This window comes from Eumetopias jubatus, unplaced genomic scaffold (assembly GCF_037043125.1).
Source record: "Eumetopias jubatus isolate StellerSeaLion01/CBP00866 unplaced genomic scaffold, mEumJub1_p1.0 scaffold_4, whole genome shotgun sequence".
In the NCBI taxonomy this organism is placed as follows: domain Eukaryota; kingdom Metazoa; phylum Chordata; class Mammalia; order Carnivora; family Otariidae; genus Eumetopias; species Eumetopias jubatus.
This window is the reverse complement of record NW_028274810.1, coordinates 181,471,367-181,486,157: the sequence shown is the minus strand read 5'-3', so window position 1 is coordinate 181,486,157 and position 14,791 is coordinate 181,471,367. Positions and strand designations below refer to the sequence as shown.

Sequence of the window (14,791 nt, the reverse complement as noted above, 5' to 3'; positions counted from 1 at the left end):
GGAAAGTACGACGGGGTAATGTGACAGAGGGCATGTTGAGGGGGGCACTACGTTAGCTAGGTTGGCCGGGGGGTAGGTCTTTTTGAATTGTGATGTGAATGATATGGAAGACAAGGAGAGGAAGGAAGAGGATTTTAGACAGAGGGGACAGCAAGTGCAAAGGTCCTGAGGTGGGAATGAGCTTGAGCGTCTGCAGAGAAAAAGGACGGGGGTGAGAGAGTTTGGAGAGGCAAGCAGAGGGCTCTCTCCAAGCGCTCCCACCTTCTCCAATCAAGTGCCCTCAAGACTTTGGTAAAGAACTTAGTTTTTATTCTAAATTCTGAAGAAAGCTGTGGGAGGGTTTTAATCTGTAGATAAAGATTTGGCTGTGTGGGGAATGCAGGGGCAGCAGGGCTGGCTGTTTGAGCAAATAAAAATACAGGATGCCAGATTCAACTTAAATGTCAGGTAGACGATGAATCATTTTTTAGTATAAGTGTGTCCCATGCAAAAATGAATTACTGCATCTGTGAAATTCCAGTGTCACTAGGTGTCCTGTATTTTATCTGGCCGTTGCGGCACCCATGCGCGTGGCCCTGGTCCTGGAGCTGAGGAGGGTCAGACTGGGGAGAGCTTGTGCTTGTCGATGAAAAGACCCTGCTGCTGAGTTGGATTTGGGGAGTGAGAAAAAGAGGAATCAGGATGACTTCTCAGTTTACAACCTCAAGAGCCGAGGGCGCCCTTTACTGCGATGGAGATGGTGGGAGTGGTCATGTGTCTCTATGTGTGCAATGAGGACATGTCTTATTTAAGGGTATAGCAAACAGGAAGTGGAGACACGGAAGCCTGATTCTGACTGGGTAATGAGACCCCATCCGTCCCCATCTCTTCCTTCCAGGCTTCTCTCTTCCCTCTCCCCATCTAGTGTTATTCGGCTCAAATGGAAGGAGAGGAGTAATTCAGAACATAATGTGACTGGGACAAGCCACTTCCTGAAACCCAAAAGGGGAAAAGTCAGTGCACTTCACAGGAGCCTACAGACTATTTCTATTTCATTGTGGAGCAGATTTCTGTGTGCCTCTTTCCTAATGCACCTTTATGGATACCTTGATAAGCATAATGAAGGAAAATGATTTTTGCAATGAAGAGGTTATGTGGGTGGTGAATGACAGACAAGATAAACCAGGCTCAAAGTGTCTGAGTTACAACATTTATAAAATCCAGCATTACAACTAGACCCGACCATGGTATTTTCTTAAATTTCAGCTCAAATAAGAAATTTTCATTTTGAGTAAAAAGCAAGAGTTCATAAGCACAGCTGCAAAACTGAATTTCCTGATAAAAAATATCTTTTTTTAAAAAATGGACTATAAATATTGTAATTTCCTTTAAGGTGGCCATTGTAAAAAGTTCATTCACCCTGACTTTATTCTTATATAGTATAATGCCACTTTACCACATAAGCATTTTGATTAGAGCGTTTGGATGTAAAATGACATCATATCCAGAGAATGTTTTATTTATTTTTAATATTTATTTACTTGTTTATTTGAGAGGGGGCCAGAGTGAGAGGGAGAAGCAGACTCCCCGCTGAGCAGGGAGCCCAAAGTGGGGCTCAATCCCAGGACCCTGGGATCATGACCTGAGCCGAAGACAGATGCTTAACCAACTGAGCCACCCAGGCGCCCAGAGAATGTTTTAAATCAAAATTGGATGTATTCCATGACTTCTTCTTTTTTCTCTACCCATTCTTTTCTCTCTCTGTCTCTCTCTCTTTTTTTTTCCTACCCCTTCTATTTAAATCTTTTAGGAATTTTACCAAAAATTCACATTAAAGTACAAACAGTTAATAAAGTTTAATATGTCATTCTCTTTCCAAAGAATCTCACATTTTAGTAGGGGACAAAGTATCAACCAGGTCAACTCAATGTTAAGAATTACCTGTATTGTTTGCTCCAGATGCCCTCAACCCCCATACAGATTCTAGTTCAAGGGCCTGTTGAATGCATGGCCCAAGAATCTCTTTTTAACCGACGTCCTGGTCGTTCTTGTGAACTGGCAAGTCTGGAATACACTGGCTTGAGTGAGAGGATTAAAGGTTTCATAGTCGAATTCCAGCAAGGGTAGAGGTATGGGTGGAAGAGCCTTTGGAGAGGCTGGAGGAGAGGTAATTGCACGCAAACGATTTCATTGGTTATAGGATTCAGCCAAGTTTATCAGTGTTTCTCGTGGGCTTGGCAGAATCCTGGGTGCTGAGGACACTGGGTGGAATGAACAGTGAAGCAAGGGCTGGGCCTGAGATGGGCGGGGAGCCGGGAGGACAGAGGTGTGCTTCTGCCTGCAGGTTGGGGACAGTGTTTCCTGCAGGACATGGTGCTCGAGATGGGTGACTGGAAACAAGAAGGAGGCTGCTGGTAGAGTGTGGTATTCCAGAGAGGGGCAGGTGCCCAGGCACGGAGGAGGAGGAGGAGGGAACCCTGCGTGTGTCCCCCCAGGCAGCCCTGCTGCCTCCATAAAGCATTTTATGTATTTAACGTGAAGTATGCTGAGATGACCGCATACTTTTGGGTACAAATGTTTCCTAAAGACAAGAGTGAAAAAGCAAAGGTGAGAATGATCTGATTTCCTGATGTGAGATGCGCTCAGTTCCTTCAGAGTTCAGGGAGGGACTGACTGCGTGGGGGGATCAGGGCCCCTCAGTGGCCCCCACCGGGCCCTGGGGACACCGCTGCCCTTCCGGCCATCTGCATGCGCTCCCAGGAGCAGCCCGAGTTCTGGGACCTTTCCCTGAGGCCTCTGTTGCCAGGACCTTTGGTGACCATCCAGCCAACGGAATCACCATGGAGGTTGTGTTCCTTGTACCTCTTTCCCCCCAGCCTCAGCCTCCCCTCCCAGACATGAGGATACACTGTTTCAGAACAAAATCCAGTAGATTGACCTACTTGGTAAAATAAGAAGGATCCAGGAAGTGGCTATTCTGTTAATCCCCCCCCCCCCCCCCCGTTTCATTTTGTTTGTAACAGTGAAGCCAAGTTTCAAACAAAGCGCAGAAAAGGTGAACAATGCTAATGGATTTGTTTCCAGTGGGATCCAGGGCCAGCTAAACTTGAAAATGGGCTCTTTGCCATCTGTTTGTATGCCTGAGGTTTCACCTGCTTTGAATTAAGATAATTTAATAAAGTCCAATTAGACTGGGAGAGTACTAATGGGTTTGTTAATTAGATGAAGAAATTATATTTTATGATACTTCTACTAACTGCAAGTTGATGGCTGAGGCCATACTACGTCTTAAAGCCCTATCTATCAGCTGTTCTTCTAACTGTGTCTTATTTAATTTCTATCACCCTGTGTTGGGGCTGTCTTATCTCTGGCATTCTAGAACTGGGTTCTGCAACTCTTACTGTTCTTTGCCCAATCTTTTGTGAACTTAATGCTCTGTGATTCCAGAGCCCCATTGAGCCTCTGATATCAAGGTTTAATTATATTAACTATAGTTTGTTTCAATACATTTTATTGCATCCGGTTTCTTTGAAAATCAGTACCTCTGTGAAACGCAAACCAAACGTTTGCGTTTGAAGTATTTGAGGTTCTAGACTAAGTTCCTGAAAAATGGTTTTCTGTTTGTTCACTTTGCCGTGTCTAGGTTGCTGGACCTTGAGCATCACAGTCTGTCAGATGAGGAGGTTGGACTAGTTAGCGGTTCTGAAACTTTAAATGTTTATTTTATAATTTAGGAGTTTTGAGAGAGAGAGAGAGTGTGTGTGCTTGTACGCACAAGTGGCAAGTGGAGGGCATGAGGGGAGGGGCAGAGAGCGAGGTAGAGAGAGAATTTTTAAGGAGGGTCCCTGTTCAGAGCTCAGGACCTGCCCTAGGCAATCTCAGGATCCTGAGATCATGACCGGAGCCGAAATCAAGTCGGGACGCTTAACCGACTGAGCCACCCAGGTGCCCCAGTGGTTCTGGAACATTAGCAGGTATAAGAATCCCCCAGAGGGTTTGTGCAGACCTAGATTGTGGCTCTACCCACAGGGTCTGATTCCGAAGGTCTGGGTTTGGGCCTGAGCATTTGCATTTCTTACCCGTTCCCAGGAGGTGCTGAGCTTGCTGGTCTAGATTGACCTTTAAAAAGTCTTCTCCAGCTCAAGAATTTTGATTCTGTGTTCCTCTATAATGCATCAAGTGGGGCCTGGTAACATTTCTCAAATAAATGATGGTGTCTGCCCATTTCTGCCCTCAACTTCACAGGTGTTTTCTGTAATTACTCCTTCTTGCTCCTGCAGATTTCTTCGTCACACCCCTGGGGTCCTGTTTCTCTGCTCCCGGAGCTCACTCCAGCCACTAAAAAAACCATTATTACCTGTCAGCATCTAGAGGCCAGGTTACACCACATTCACAGTGTGCAGTCATCCTGGGGTGGACAGTGGCACCCAGTGGCCCTCACTTCTGCAGTCTGAAGTCTGGACTTGGGGGGTTTTTTGCGATACGCCCTGGAGAGCAAATGGTGCTTAACCTAACAGCACACGTCTCAACTCTGGGTCCATTGCTTAGTGTTTCGGTCATCTTGGAAGTCTCTTTACCTCTCTGAGCCGCAACTTCCTCATCTGTTAAATGGGATTAATAATAGTATCTGAAGGATTGTTCTAAGGATTGAATGAAACAATCCATGTAAAGTGCTTGACACAGTACCAGGTACATAGTAAGCGTTAAATAGATGTTAGCTTTTATCAGGTATGGTCAGCAGCAATGTTTGGATGGGAAAACAAGTTCAGCATGGATTAGAGATGATGATAATACAATTACCCTGCATGAACCAGGCACCAGGCTTTTGAAGTACTACTCATTTCACCATTAAATGGGAAAAAAAGAGAGCTTCTTCTTGCTTAATTCTATTAAAATTTACTTTAATAATAATTAAATTCTCTGTACTTAAAAAGAATGTGAAGCAACACTACCAAAAAAAAAAAAAAGACATTTAAGGATAAAACAGAACATGGATTATCATTTCTAAAATAAATGGATGTTCAGTAAGCATGTACTTACTATATTTTTACATTTTAATACCTTTGAAGTCATAGTTAAAGGCATCTTAATAATTTGAAGTGTTGACATTCTGTTTTGCTTTCTTTTTTAAGATTTTATTTATTTCGAGAGAGAGAGAGAGCACACAAGCAGAGGGAGGGGCAGAGGGAGAGAGAGAATCTCAAGCAGACTCCACAGGAAGTGTGGAGCCCGACATAGGGCTTGATCCCACAACCCTGAGATCATGACCTGAGCCGAAATCAAGTCAGATCTTAACCAACTGAGTGACTCAGGTGCCCCCGTTTTGTTTTCTTTAATGTTACATAAAATAATGATGTAAAAATCAACAGTATTTTAGATTCAGGAAAACATAACACTTTGAGTAAATTAATTTGGTAATTCTACTTTATGGTAAATTATTTCTGTGATAGTCCCATTTGTTAGCTAAGTCTTGAGAAAAAATTTCTATCAAGTTGATCATTGGCTAAAGAAGTACTGGTTTTAAAGGAACATTTTATTTTGGTTTTTGAAGGCAAAAAAGGAAAATATTGGAGAGAAATATTGGGCGCGTTAAACATTAATGTGCTTTTAATATCAATAAATTGCAACTGATGAGGTTTTGTTTCCAATGTATACTATTAAACAGTCGTATTTCCTCATTTAAAAATAATGCTTCTGAGGCTAAATCTTCTACTTCTTCTAGACTTTGTCAGATTACTTTGGGTGATTTTGAAAGATTTATGCCTATTTCCAAACATAATACCACTCTAGAAGGATGTAGGCAAAATGTAAATCACAGAGCAACGGAGACCTATATTTACATCATAGGGCAATGATGTAGATTCTTACCCTGGAACAATTGTTCTAGATGGGTATCCTGTCTTTGATGATGATTCCTGAGCACCAGATGTTAAGGAAGATATAAATCCTTCATCATGTACTGAATTTCCCAATGCCCCACCCCTGAGAGAAGAGCACAGACCCACCTCTATCTGGCTCTGTTCTAGAAATGTGGGAATAGTCACTGCTCTGGAGCCTGTGCAGAATGATTAAATGCTGCCTCAGGCAGTGTGTGTGCATGCATGAGTGTGTGTGTGTTATATCAGAGAGAAGTCTTAAAAATTATCGGAGAAAATTTAAAAATAAAAGTTTAATTTGGGGTGATGGTTGAGGTCAGGGAGAGTTTTGAAACTGCTCTTTTAAAGTTTTGATATGCTGGATACACTAATAATAACATTTTGTCACACTTGCGAAGTTGCGGGAGTGAGAAAGGAGAGGCTGGTGCTAATGAGCTGGTGATGTGAACTAAAGAAAGAAGGAAAGGAAAAGAGTTTCCTAAATACGCACACACTGGGTGATTATCCTCCATTAATATGAAGACATACTCAACTCCTTGGAGATGGGCATGTCTTACAATATTTATGCCTCCAGTGTCTCTCTTATAATGTGGTCAACAAATGAAAATGATCCCAGATGCATGGATGCATAGAACTTGAGCTGGAAGAGATGGATATTTTGTTTGACCCATGTGTTTTACAAGTGAGGAGAAGGTGTAGGTCCAGGAAAGGTTAAGGAATATATTTGGGATACTCAGTGATCGAGACGTTAACGAATTCTTCCAAATATCTTGATTTGAAGTTCCAAGTTTGTCAAAGACGATTACATAAATAAGACTGATTTAAAGTAAATAACCTCTTGTCTTAGTAGAACTTTGTTGGGTTTCCATGGAGACCTCCTTTGGCTAGCTTAAGCAGAAATGGGGAATTATTGGAAGGAAGCTGAGGCATTGCCCAAAATTGCCTGGAACTGAAGGAAATGCTGAGCAAGCAGAGTTGCGGGAAGGAACCTGGGTGGCCTCTGGACAGCCCAGCTTGTGGATCTCCTGCTGCTGCCTCAGCCCTGCTCCCTGGCCACTCTGCCTCTGACCCAGACGTGAGACTCCGCAAGGCTGGCCTCACCTTGAGCGTGGTCTGCTCACACCAGCCTCACTGACCAACTATCCCAACTATCCCTCTGCTGTGAGCTGTCTTTTCTTCACTGTGCAGACCATCACCTACCAGTCTTCCATTTACTTGTTTGCCTCTGGAGATTTTCAGATACTGATGCTCAGGCCTAACCTCCAAAGATTCTGACATAAGTCATCTGGGCACTTATTTTTTTTTTTTAAGATTTTATTTATTTATTTGACAGAGAGAGATAGCGAGAGCAGGAACACAAGCAGGGGGAGTGGGAGAGGGAGAAGCAGGCTCCCCGCTGAGCAGGGAGCCCGATGCGGGGCTTGATCCCAGGACCCTGGGATCATGACCTGAGCCGAAGGCAGCCGCTTAACCGACTGAGCCACCCAGGCGCCCCTGGGCACTTATTTTTAAAAGCCCCCACATTGTGTTTTAAGGCACACACAAGGTTAAGAATCGTGGCCTTACGCATTGATAGAACAGAGACAGAGTGTGCTGCCGTAACCAGTGCAGCTGAAAATATGCTTAAAAGAATTAAGGATGAGAAATCTAGAAAGGATTATTAAGGAATAGCAATGCATTTATTTGTAGATAACCACACATGAGTGAAATTGACAAGAGCCCTCTCCCACTGAGGGCTTGCTAGGTGCTGTGGGTATACTACTTCTGTTAGTCCTTACAGTGGCCCTACCTACAGTGGCAGTATCCTCATTTTCCAAATGAGTCGACGGAGACTGAGGGGTTAAATAACTTCCCAAGGTGGACCAGTAGCTTGGGATTTGAGCTCAGCCTATACGCACAGTTCTTGGACAAACACGGCCATTACCCTGAGACAGCAGATTCTGAGTGGCCTCTCTCCCACGTTCCCGTGTGGGACCACGCTGGGGCTTTGGTGAGGATCCTCCACCTGTCTGGAGGTTAAAACAGCCAATAGTGACATCCCTGACACAATGGCGGCTGAATGATGGGATACGTTGCCAAGGGAGAACACGTTTTTAGTAAAAATTCTAGGCAAGAAAGAGGATCTCAATTATTGCAAGAAAAGCAGAACATGCTGGGCATTTAAGGCTAATTAATGGAAATGTGAAGAATGTGAGTGAGTGAGAGCCTGAACCTAAAAGTAGTTTAGTTCAAAGAGGAGAAAGAAGTGGTGGGGGCGGGGGGGGGGGGGAATGAAATTTTGAATTTTGTTTTTTTAGGAAATTGAGATGTCGTGTAGTGTTTGGTAAGGAGAATGGGAAACATAAATATGAATGGTCTGTTGATATAGTGCTTGTCATAAAAATAACAGAATAGAAGAGACTTCACTGAAGAGCGTAGAAAGCCTCCCCTCTGCCTGGGTGATTTGGAAATGGACTGCTTTTAACACAGAGGGATGGACGACAGGCCTCTGAGGGTTCTTGAAGAAAGAATCTGTAATCCTTTTGGGTTTAACCATTAGGCAAATTTAGCTTCCTGGTTTCAGAAAGAGAAAACACACCCACAAAAAGAAAAACCCAGGCCCGTGGGAACGAGTAACTTCCTCCTCCTGGGGCTGCTTGAAAACTCTAATCTGCCTGTCATGAGTCCCTTTCCTGCTCAGCATGAGGCTGGCTGGGGAAGCATCCAAGAGGCAAAGGGGTAGTGGGGAGAGAGAGCACGCCAGCTTGGATAAGTAACTGAATACACTTTGGCTGCGAGGTAGGTTTGGTACGTGGTTCTCAAGGCAAAGAAACTGGTGAGGGGCAGCTTTCTATTTCTGTGTGCTCCTGAGGGAATGGAGGACCTGAGTGACTGTGCTGAGTGCCCCCTCTTTGCTCCTCTGCCCCTTCTGTCCTTCAATCAAACACATCTTGAAGCCGAAAAATCGAATTCTTCATTTTTTAACTCGCTTGGTGACAAAATCCGAAAAAAGCCAAGGCCAAGTGAAAAAGAAATATCCGCAAACACAGAACTCATTTTCCTGCCAAATATGTGAGTGTGTGCTGCAAATCCAGTAAAGCGATTTAGCAGATTAATTGAGGGGAGCCCTGTGCAAGTTGGGGAAAGGTCTAGAATCTGGACCACTTAGATTTTAGTAGAGCAAACAGAGGGTGAGAATTGAGGTGGAGATGAGGGGGTTCACTAGAAGTTACCTGGGATGCTGTGAAAATTGGAGTGGTTTAGCTGTGAGTGGCATCCACACTCAGGAAGACTCCTTAGCAACTTTTTTAAAAAGATTTTATTTATTTATTTGACAGACAGAGACATAGCGAGAGAGGGAACACAAGCAGGGGGAGTGGGAGAGGGAGAAGCAGGCTTCCGGCCGAGCAGGGAGCCTGATGTGGGGCTTGATCCCAAGACCCTGGGATCATGACCTGAGCTGAAGGCAGACGCTTAACAACTGAGCCACCCAGGCGCCCCCTTAACAATTTTTATTTAACAATTTTGTTTGTGCCAAAGGTTGCAGGAGCCTTTCTTCACTTAAGAATGATAATGTCACTATAATCTGGCCCTCCTTGTTTTAGGGGAGAGGGAGGGAAAACGGGAAGTAACACATTGTTCACTTGTTTTGGGAGAAGCATTTAAGAGACGCTATTTTGTTTAATCCCCACGGCAACCCTTGAAGGAGGAATATTATTTACATTTTATGGACGAGTAAAATGAAAATGAATTTTAATTGAGTAACTTGCTGATGTTCATATGGCTGTTAATAAACAGAGGAACCAGATTGGATGCAGATTTCTTTATCCCAAAGCCCTTTGCTACTTCACTTCAGAAAAATTATTTTTATAATGGAGAGATTTTCAGCCCAAATTCTTTGAATGGTCACAGATTCCCAGTTAATGCAGGCATTTTGGTTGCTTTCATGGTCTAGATATGTCTAAAACTAAAACAGATTTGGGGACTAACATTTACTGATCACCTATTAAAAACCAAAAAAATAAGGGTAGTCAGTTTTACTTATAGACTTGCTTCTGATTGGGATTTCTAAGTTCAACTTTAATTCACTAAATGGTGTTTTATTGCTGACTCAGTAACTGGGTAGTAGTTCTGCGTGAGTTTGGGTGGTGGAAGCAAGGTGGTCTACAAAAAGGTGGTTTAGACAGTTTCTGCCCTCAAGGAGTTTCTAGTCTAGGCGAGGAGAGCTACACACAAGTTCACAGACAGGCAATTTAAGAATTAGGTAACAATGTCAAATAGTAGTGTAAGAGGTGTCTTGCGGCTTGCGCCTAAGTTCCAAATTGATTATGGAGAGAAGAAATCAGAGGGAGAGAAGGATGTAACCTGAGGGGATCAGGCAAGATTGGGTGTGAGTTAGGTGTTGGAGGATACGCAGGATTTGCCTATATAGGTAAGAGCTGAGATGCCAATCAAGGCAGGCTCATGCTGTCACGTCAATACATATCTGTGTGCATCAGGGAGTCTTCCATTGGGAGTAACACAGGTGATGGTGAGGTAGACTGTCGCCAGGCTGTGAGGGGCCGAGTGGCACATTAAATATTGGAGCTTTTATCTTATTTGGCAGTGGCAGGGAGCCTGATGGCAGTATTAGAGGTGATGGTGTAACACTAATAACTATAAACACATTTCTAACATTTGTCGAGCTTTTGTACTACGGGGTGCTCTATTCAACAAATGAACATTTATAGAACGCTTCCAAGTGCCCAGCACTGTTCTCTGCTCTGGCAGTACAACCGTGTCCAGAATTAACAAAAATCCCTGCTCTCCTGAGAGGAGAGACAGACAGATGATACAATAGGTCTTTTAATCTGAATTCCTGTAATAATGCTGTAGAAAAATGGAAATAGGGAAGTGGGCATGAGGGATGAGGCATGGGATGAGAGGACATCGCCGTTGTAAAACTGAGCCCTGCGTAGATGTATTAACTCATTGAATCAGTGAATGATCGAAGGTGGTCTGAAGAACATTGAATATAGAGTGATATGAAGATAATGTAATTCTCAAAGATGAGCAAAGAGTCGGGGAAGGACAGATGCTGCCATAGGGACTAGCTAGGAGGCAACTGCAACAATCAAGAGGAGTTTTCCCTAAAATGCTGTGATGTTAGTAATTAACATCATGCATGGTTTCATAGAGAAAGAAGACTCATATAGGAAAAACCACCTGAATACACGATTTTTCTGGTCCACACCTTTTCCTAAGCTTCGAAACCAAGCACAATTATATTGCAAAAGGGACAGGGCTTGGTGGGGAGTTGTTTCTACTACATAAAGTGTGACATGGAGGTCATAAAGATGACAGAGGTTCTGAGTCTGGGTGAGTAGGATGCGGAGAAAAAGGAGATGTCATTAAGGAAAATGGAAATTCAGCAGAGCATCTGTCATGCTGTTTCCATGATTTGAAAATTTCTGAAATTAATTGGGGGCATCCTCTAGCGTATTCATAGTGAGAATCAGCGGTTTCTCCTTACAACGGGGTGGGCAAGATGAAGTTAAAGGTGGCAGGTTCCCAGTGCCAGAACACCTTGCTTCTCCTCCCCAGGTGCGCCTGGCCAGTGGCCCCACCCTCGGCTGCCTTTCTGCCTCGCCTCTCAGCCTGCCAGCACCCACCTGCTCTTTCCGAACCTGCTATCTGCTGCTGTTCACGTTTTAAAGATTATGGACCCTGAGTGTGTCAATGATTTTTACGTGGCCATCCTAGAGCAGAAGAAACACCACAGAGTTCCATTGGTTAGGTTGTTAGGTCTAAACAATGTAACATGTATTTATTATAACAACTTAGTACTATTTGAAAAAATACTACACACACACTGAAAGCAAAAATCTTATTTTTATGTTCTTAAATGAACACATTTGTGTTCACTTAAGAAGTGTATACCTGTGTCGTGCAGCCTCTCAGCTTTTGGAAATGTACCATCCTTACTTTCTGTTCCATGTGATACTTCCTTTTTATCACAGCAACCACAGAAAACCTGTTTCACACAAATATGAAATTGTTGAAAGGAATACAGTACAATCTAATGTTGAAACTGAGCTACCTGGAGCTCTTAGTTCTCATGGTGTCCAACAGATGTCATTATGTTTCCCTTGAAAATTTAAAATATCCCCAGGCACCCCTTGAGTTTGCTACGGCACCCTGGGTGCCTTGGCACACAGTTTGGGAACTACGGTACAGGCCTGTTCTCTACCATCTTTTTCTTTTCCTCACCCTTACGACACTTCCTGGCCATACCCATTTTAATTAAGAAAGTAACTTTAGACCCAGCCATGGCCTCATCTCCTCTTTTTCACTTGTAGACTCCTGGCGTGAGTTTAAAGTGACTCTCACCATTCCACTCTTGATATCGTACACCACACTCGATAAGTCGCTGCTTTGTCTTCAAGCTTAGTCCAAGGAATTGTTTCCAGTTCTCCTTCTTCCTCACCTCTTTTGTGAATAAAATCGTGGCCCTGTGACCTCTGGTCTTCTGGGTTAGAATCATTGCCTGGCTTTTAACCATCATACTTTATTGACCACAAGCTCACGTGGGTGCCAGGCCATAGGGAAGATGGGCTTCCCATGCCTTCAGCTCTCTTGAAAACATTGAGAGTCCACCACAACCCCATGGGGATGAGTACCATTACCAGTCCATTCCTGTCTGAGGAGACTGAGGCAGGCTGACATCAAGGCATTGCAGCAGGACGGAACATCATATGGGTGTTGCTTGTCTCCCAGATAATGAGAAAGTCCCAAAATGGACTCTGGGTGGAGGTAACTATGACAGCCATATTTTTATAAAAGTAAAACACTGTAGCTTTTTTCTTTTAAAGATTTTATTTGTCAGAGAGATAGAGCACAAGCCGGGGGTAGGGGGGAAGGAGAGCACAAGCTGGGGAGAGAGAGAGCATGCACACAAGCTAGGGTAGCAGCAGAGGGAGAGGGAGAAGCAGGCTCCCTGCTGAACAAGGAGTCCGATGTGGGACTCGATCCCAGGACCCTGAGGTTATGACCTGAGCCAAAGGCAGACACTTAACCGACTGAGCCACCCAGGCATCCCCACTGTAGCTGTTTTTTAGAAAGGTGTTTATTTATTTTAGAGAGAGAGCATGCACATTGGCGGGGGGCATGGGAGAGGGGCAGAGGGAAAGGGAGAGAGAGAATCCTAAGCAGACTCCCCACTGAGCATGGAGCCTGATGAGGGGCTTGATCCCACAACCCTGAGATCACGACCTGAGCAGAAATCAAGAGTCGGATACTTAATTGACTGCGCCGCCTAGGCACCCCAACACTGTACCTTTTTGTGGACATTTTGTCAATGGAGAAAGAGAAGAATAAATACTGACCAGCCATAGAAACATGAAAGTGTTTTTATTTCGATTTTAATTTGATTTTAATATTCTTTCCAAATTTTTTCTACATATGTAATCATAATGTATATAACACTGATCTTGCTTTTTTAAAAAGTTACATTATAAACATTTTTTTAAAATTTAGGTACATAGTTCTTTTAGCCATCCTTAAAAAATTCTTAATCACCATCAAGGTGATAGTCGCACATAATTTGAAAACTAAAACAGCTAAAAAGCTTTAACATAAAACAGCAGACTCCTACCCCACCTTTCTGATGCCCCCCATCCAGTTTTACTCACTAGATCCAGCCACTTTCTTGTCCTCAATTTTAGTGGCTCTGTAATAGCCCCTTAAATGGACCACATCATTTATGTACCTGCTACCCAGCCTGTTTTCACTTGTTTGGCTTTACTGAACTATCAATTGACAGTGGTGGTTCTTCAGGTTTACTAATTGCTGATAAAATCCTGTTCACTGTGCAAATATATGTGGGTAAACTCAGGGCTACATTATCAGATGTACTTTGCCTTGCCATTTTTATAGGCCTAACTCAGTTTCACCTTTCATTTATCATAAATGGCCAAAGGCATATTGTTAGGATTCACAGCTTTATTATTAAACATTACTAGAGCTCCCATCTTTTGCTAGTTATTTTCCCAAGCTAATGTTGTAGAAGTTTAGGAATTCAGCTGAGAAGATTTAAAGAAATTCTGTTGTATTTTACACCATAATGGCAGGTAACAGCCTGCCCTTGATAACTGAAAAATTTGGGGTGTTAGGAAGGAGCATAGTTTATGGATGTGTGCAAATTTTCTCAACAGAAATATTTTAAGGCAATCATCTTTTCAAAATTGAGGATCTGTTTTCTGAAATACTGACTCAAAAGTACATGGTACCCATTCTGTCACAATATACTTAACAAATTAATAGATTATTATTTTTTCGAACAGTTTTAGGCTTACAGAGTGGTTTATTGAATGGAAAGTACAGAGAGTTTCCCATATAGCACTCACCATCCCCCAGGTTCTCCAAATTATGAACATCTTGCATTCATGTGGTACGTTTGTTACATCTGATGAGCCAATATTGGTACATTATCATTAGTGAAAGTCCACACTTTATTAGGTTCACACTTTGTGTTGTACATTCTGTGGGTTTTGACCAGTATATAATGACATGTATCCATCATTGCAGCATTGTATGGAATAGTTCACTGCCCTAAAAATTCCCTGTGCGCCACCTATTTATCCCTTCCTCCCCCCAAACTCCTGGTAAGCAATGATCTTCTTGCCGTTTCCAGTAAACTGTGCTGTTTTGCCTTTTCCAGAATGTCATACAGTTGCAATCGTGCAGTATGTAGCCTTTTCAGATTGGCTTCTTTCATTTAGCAATATGTGTTTACCTTTTCTCCACGTCTTTTTGTGGTTTGATGGCCCATTTCTTTTAATTTATGAAGAAGATTTTCTGCATGGACATACCATCATTTCGTATCCATTCCCCTACTGAAGTACTTCTTGGTTGCTTGCAAGTTTTGGCAGTTATGAATAAAGTTGCTATAAACATCCATGTGCAGGTTCTTGTGTGAA

General features: G+C 43.0%; 1 protein-coding gene across 4 annotated transcripts in view; it reads left to right on the top strand.

The window, feature by feature from the left end:
• The window catches only part of LYN (LYN proto-oncogene, Src family tyrosine kinase), a 115,372-nt gene that overhangs the window by 24,338 nt on the left and 76,243 nt on the right, over positions 1 to 14,791 (top strand). The window contains exon 1 of one of the 4 annotated variants that reach the window (XM_028119011.2): positions 8,536 to 8,633. The exons of 2 other annotated variants lie outside the window; for them this stretch is intronic. The gene's annotated coding sequence lies outside the window, so the exon portion shown is untranslated. Of the gene's footprint in view, positions 1 to 8,535; positions 8,634 to 14,791 lie in introns of those variants that run through there. One more of the 4 variants, XM_028119013.2, reaches the window with a different exon arrangement.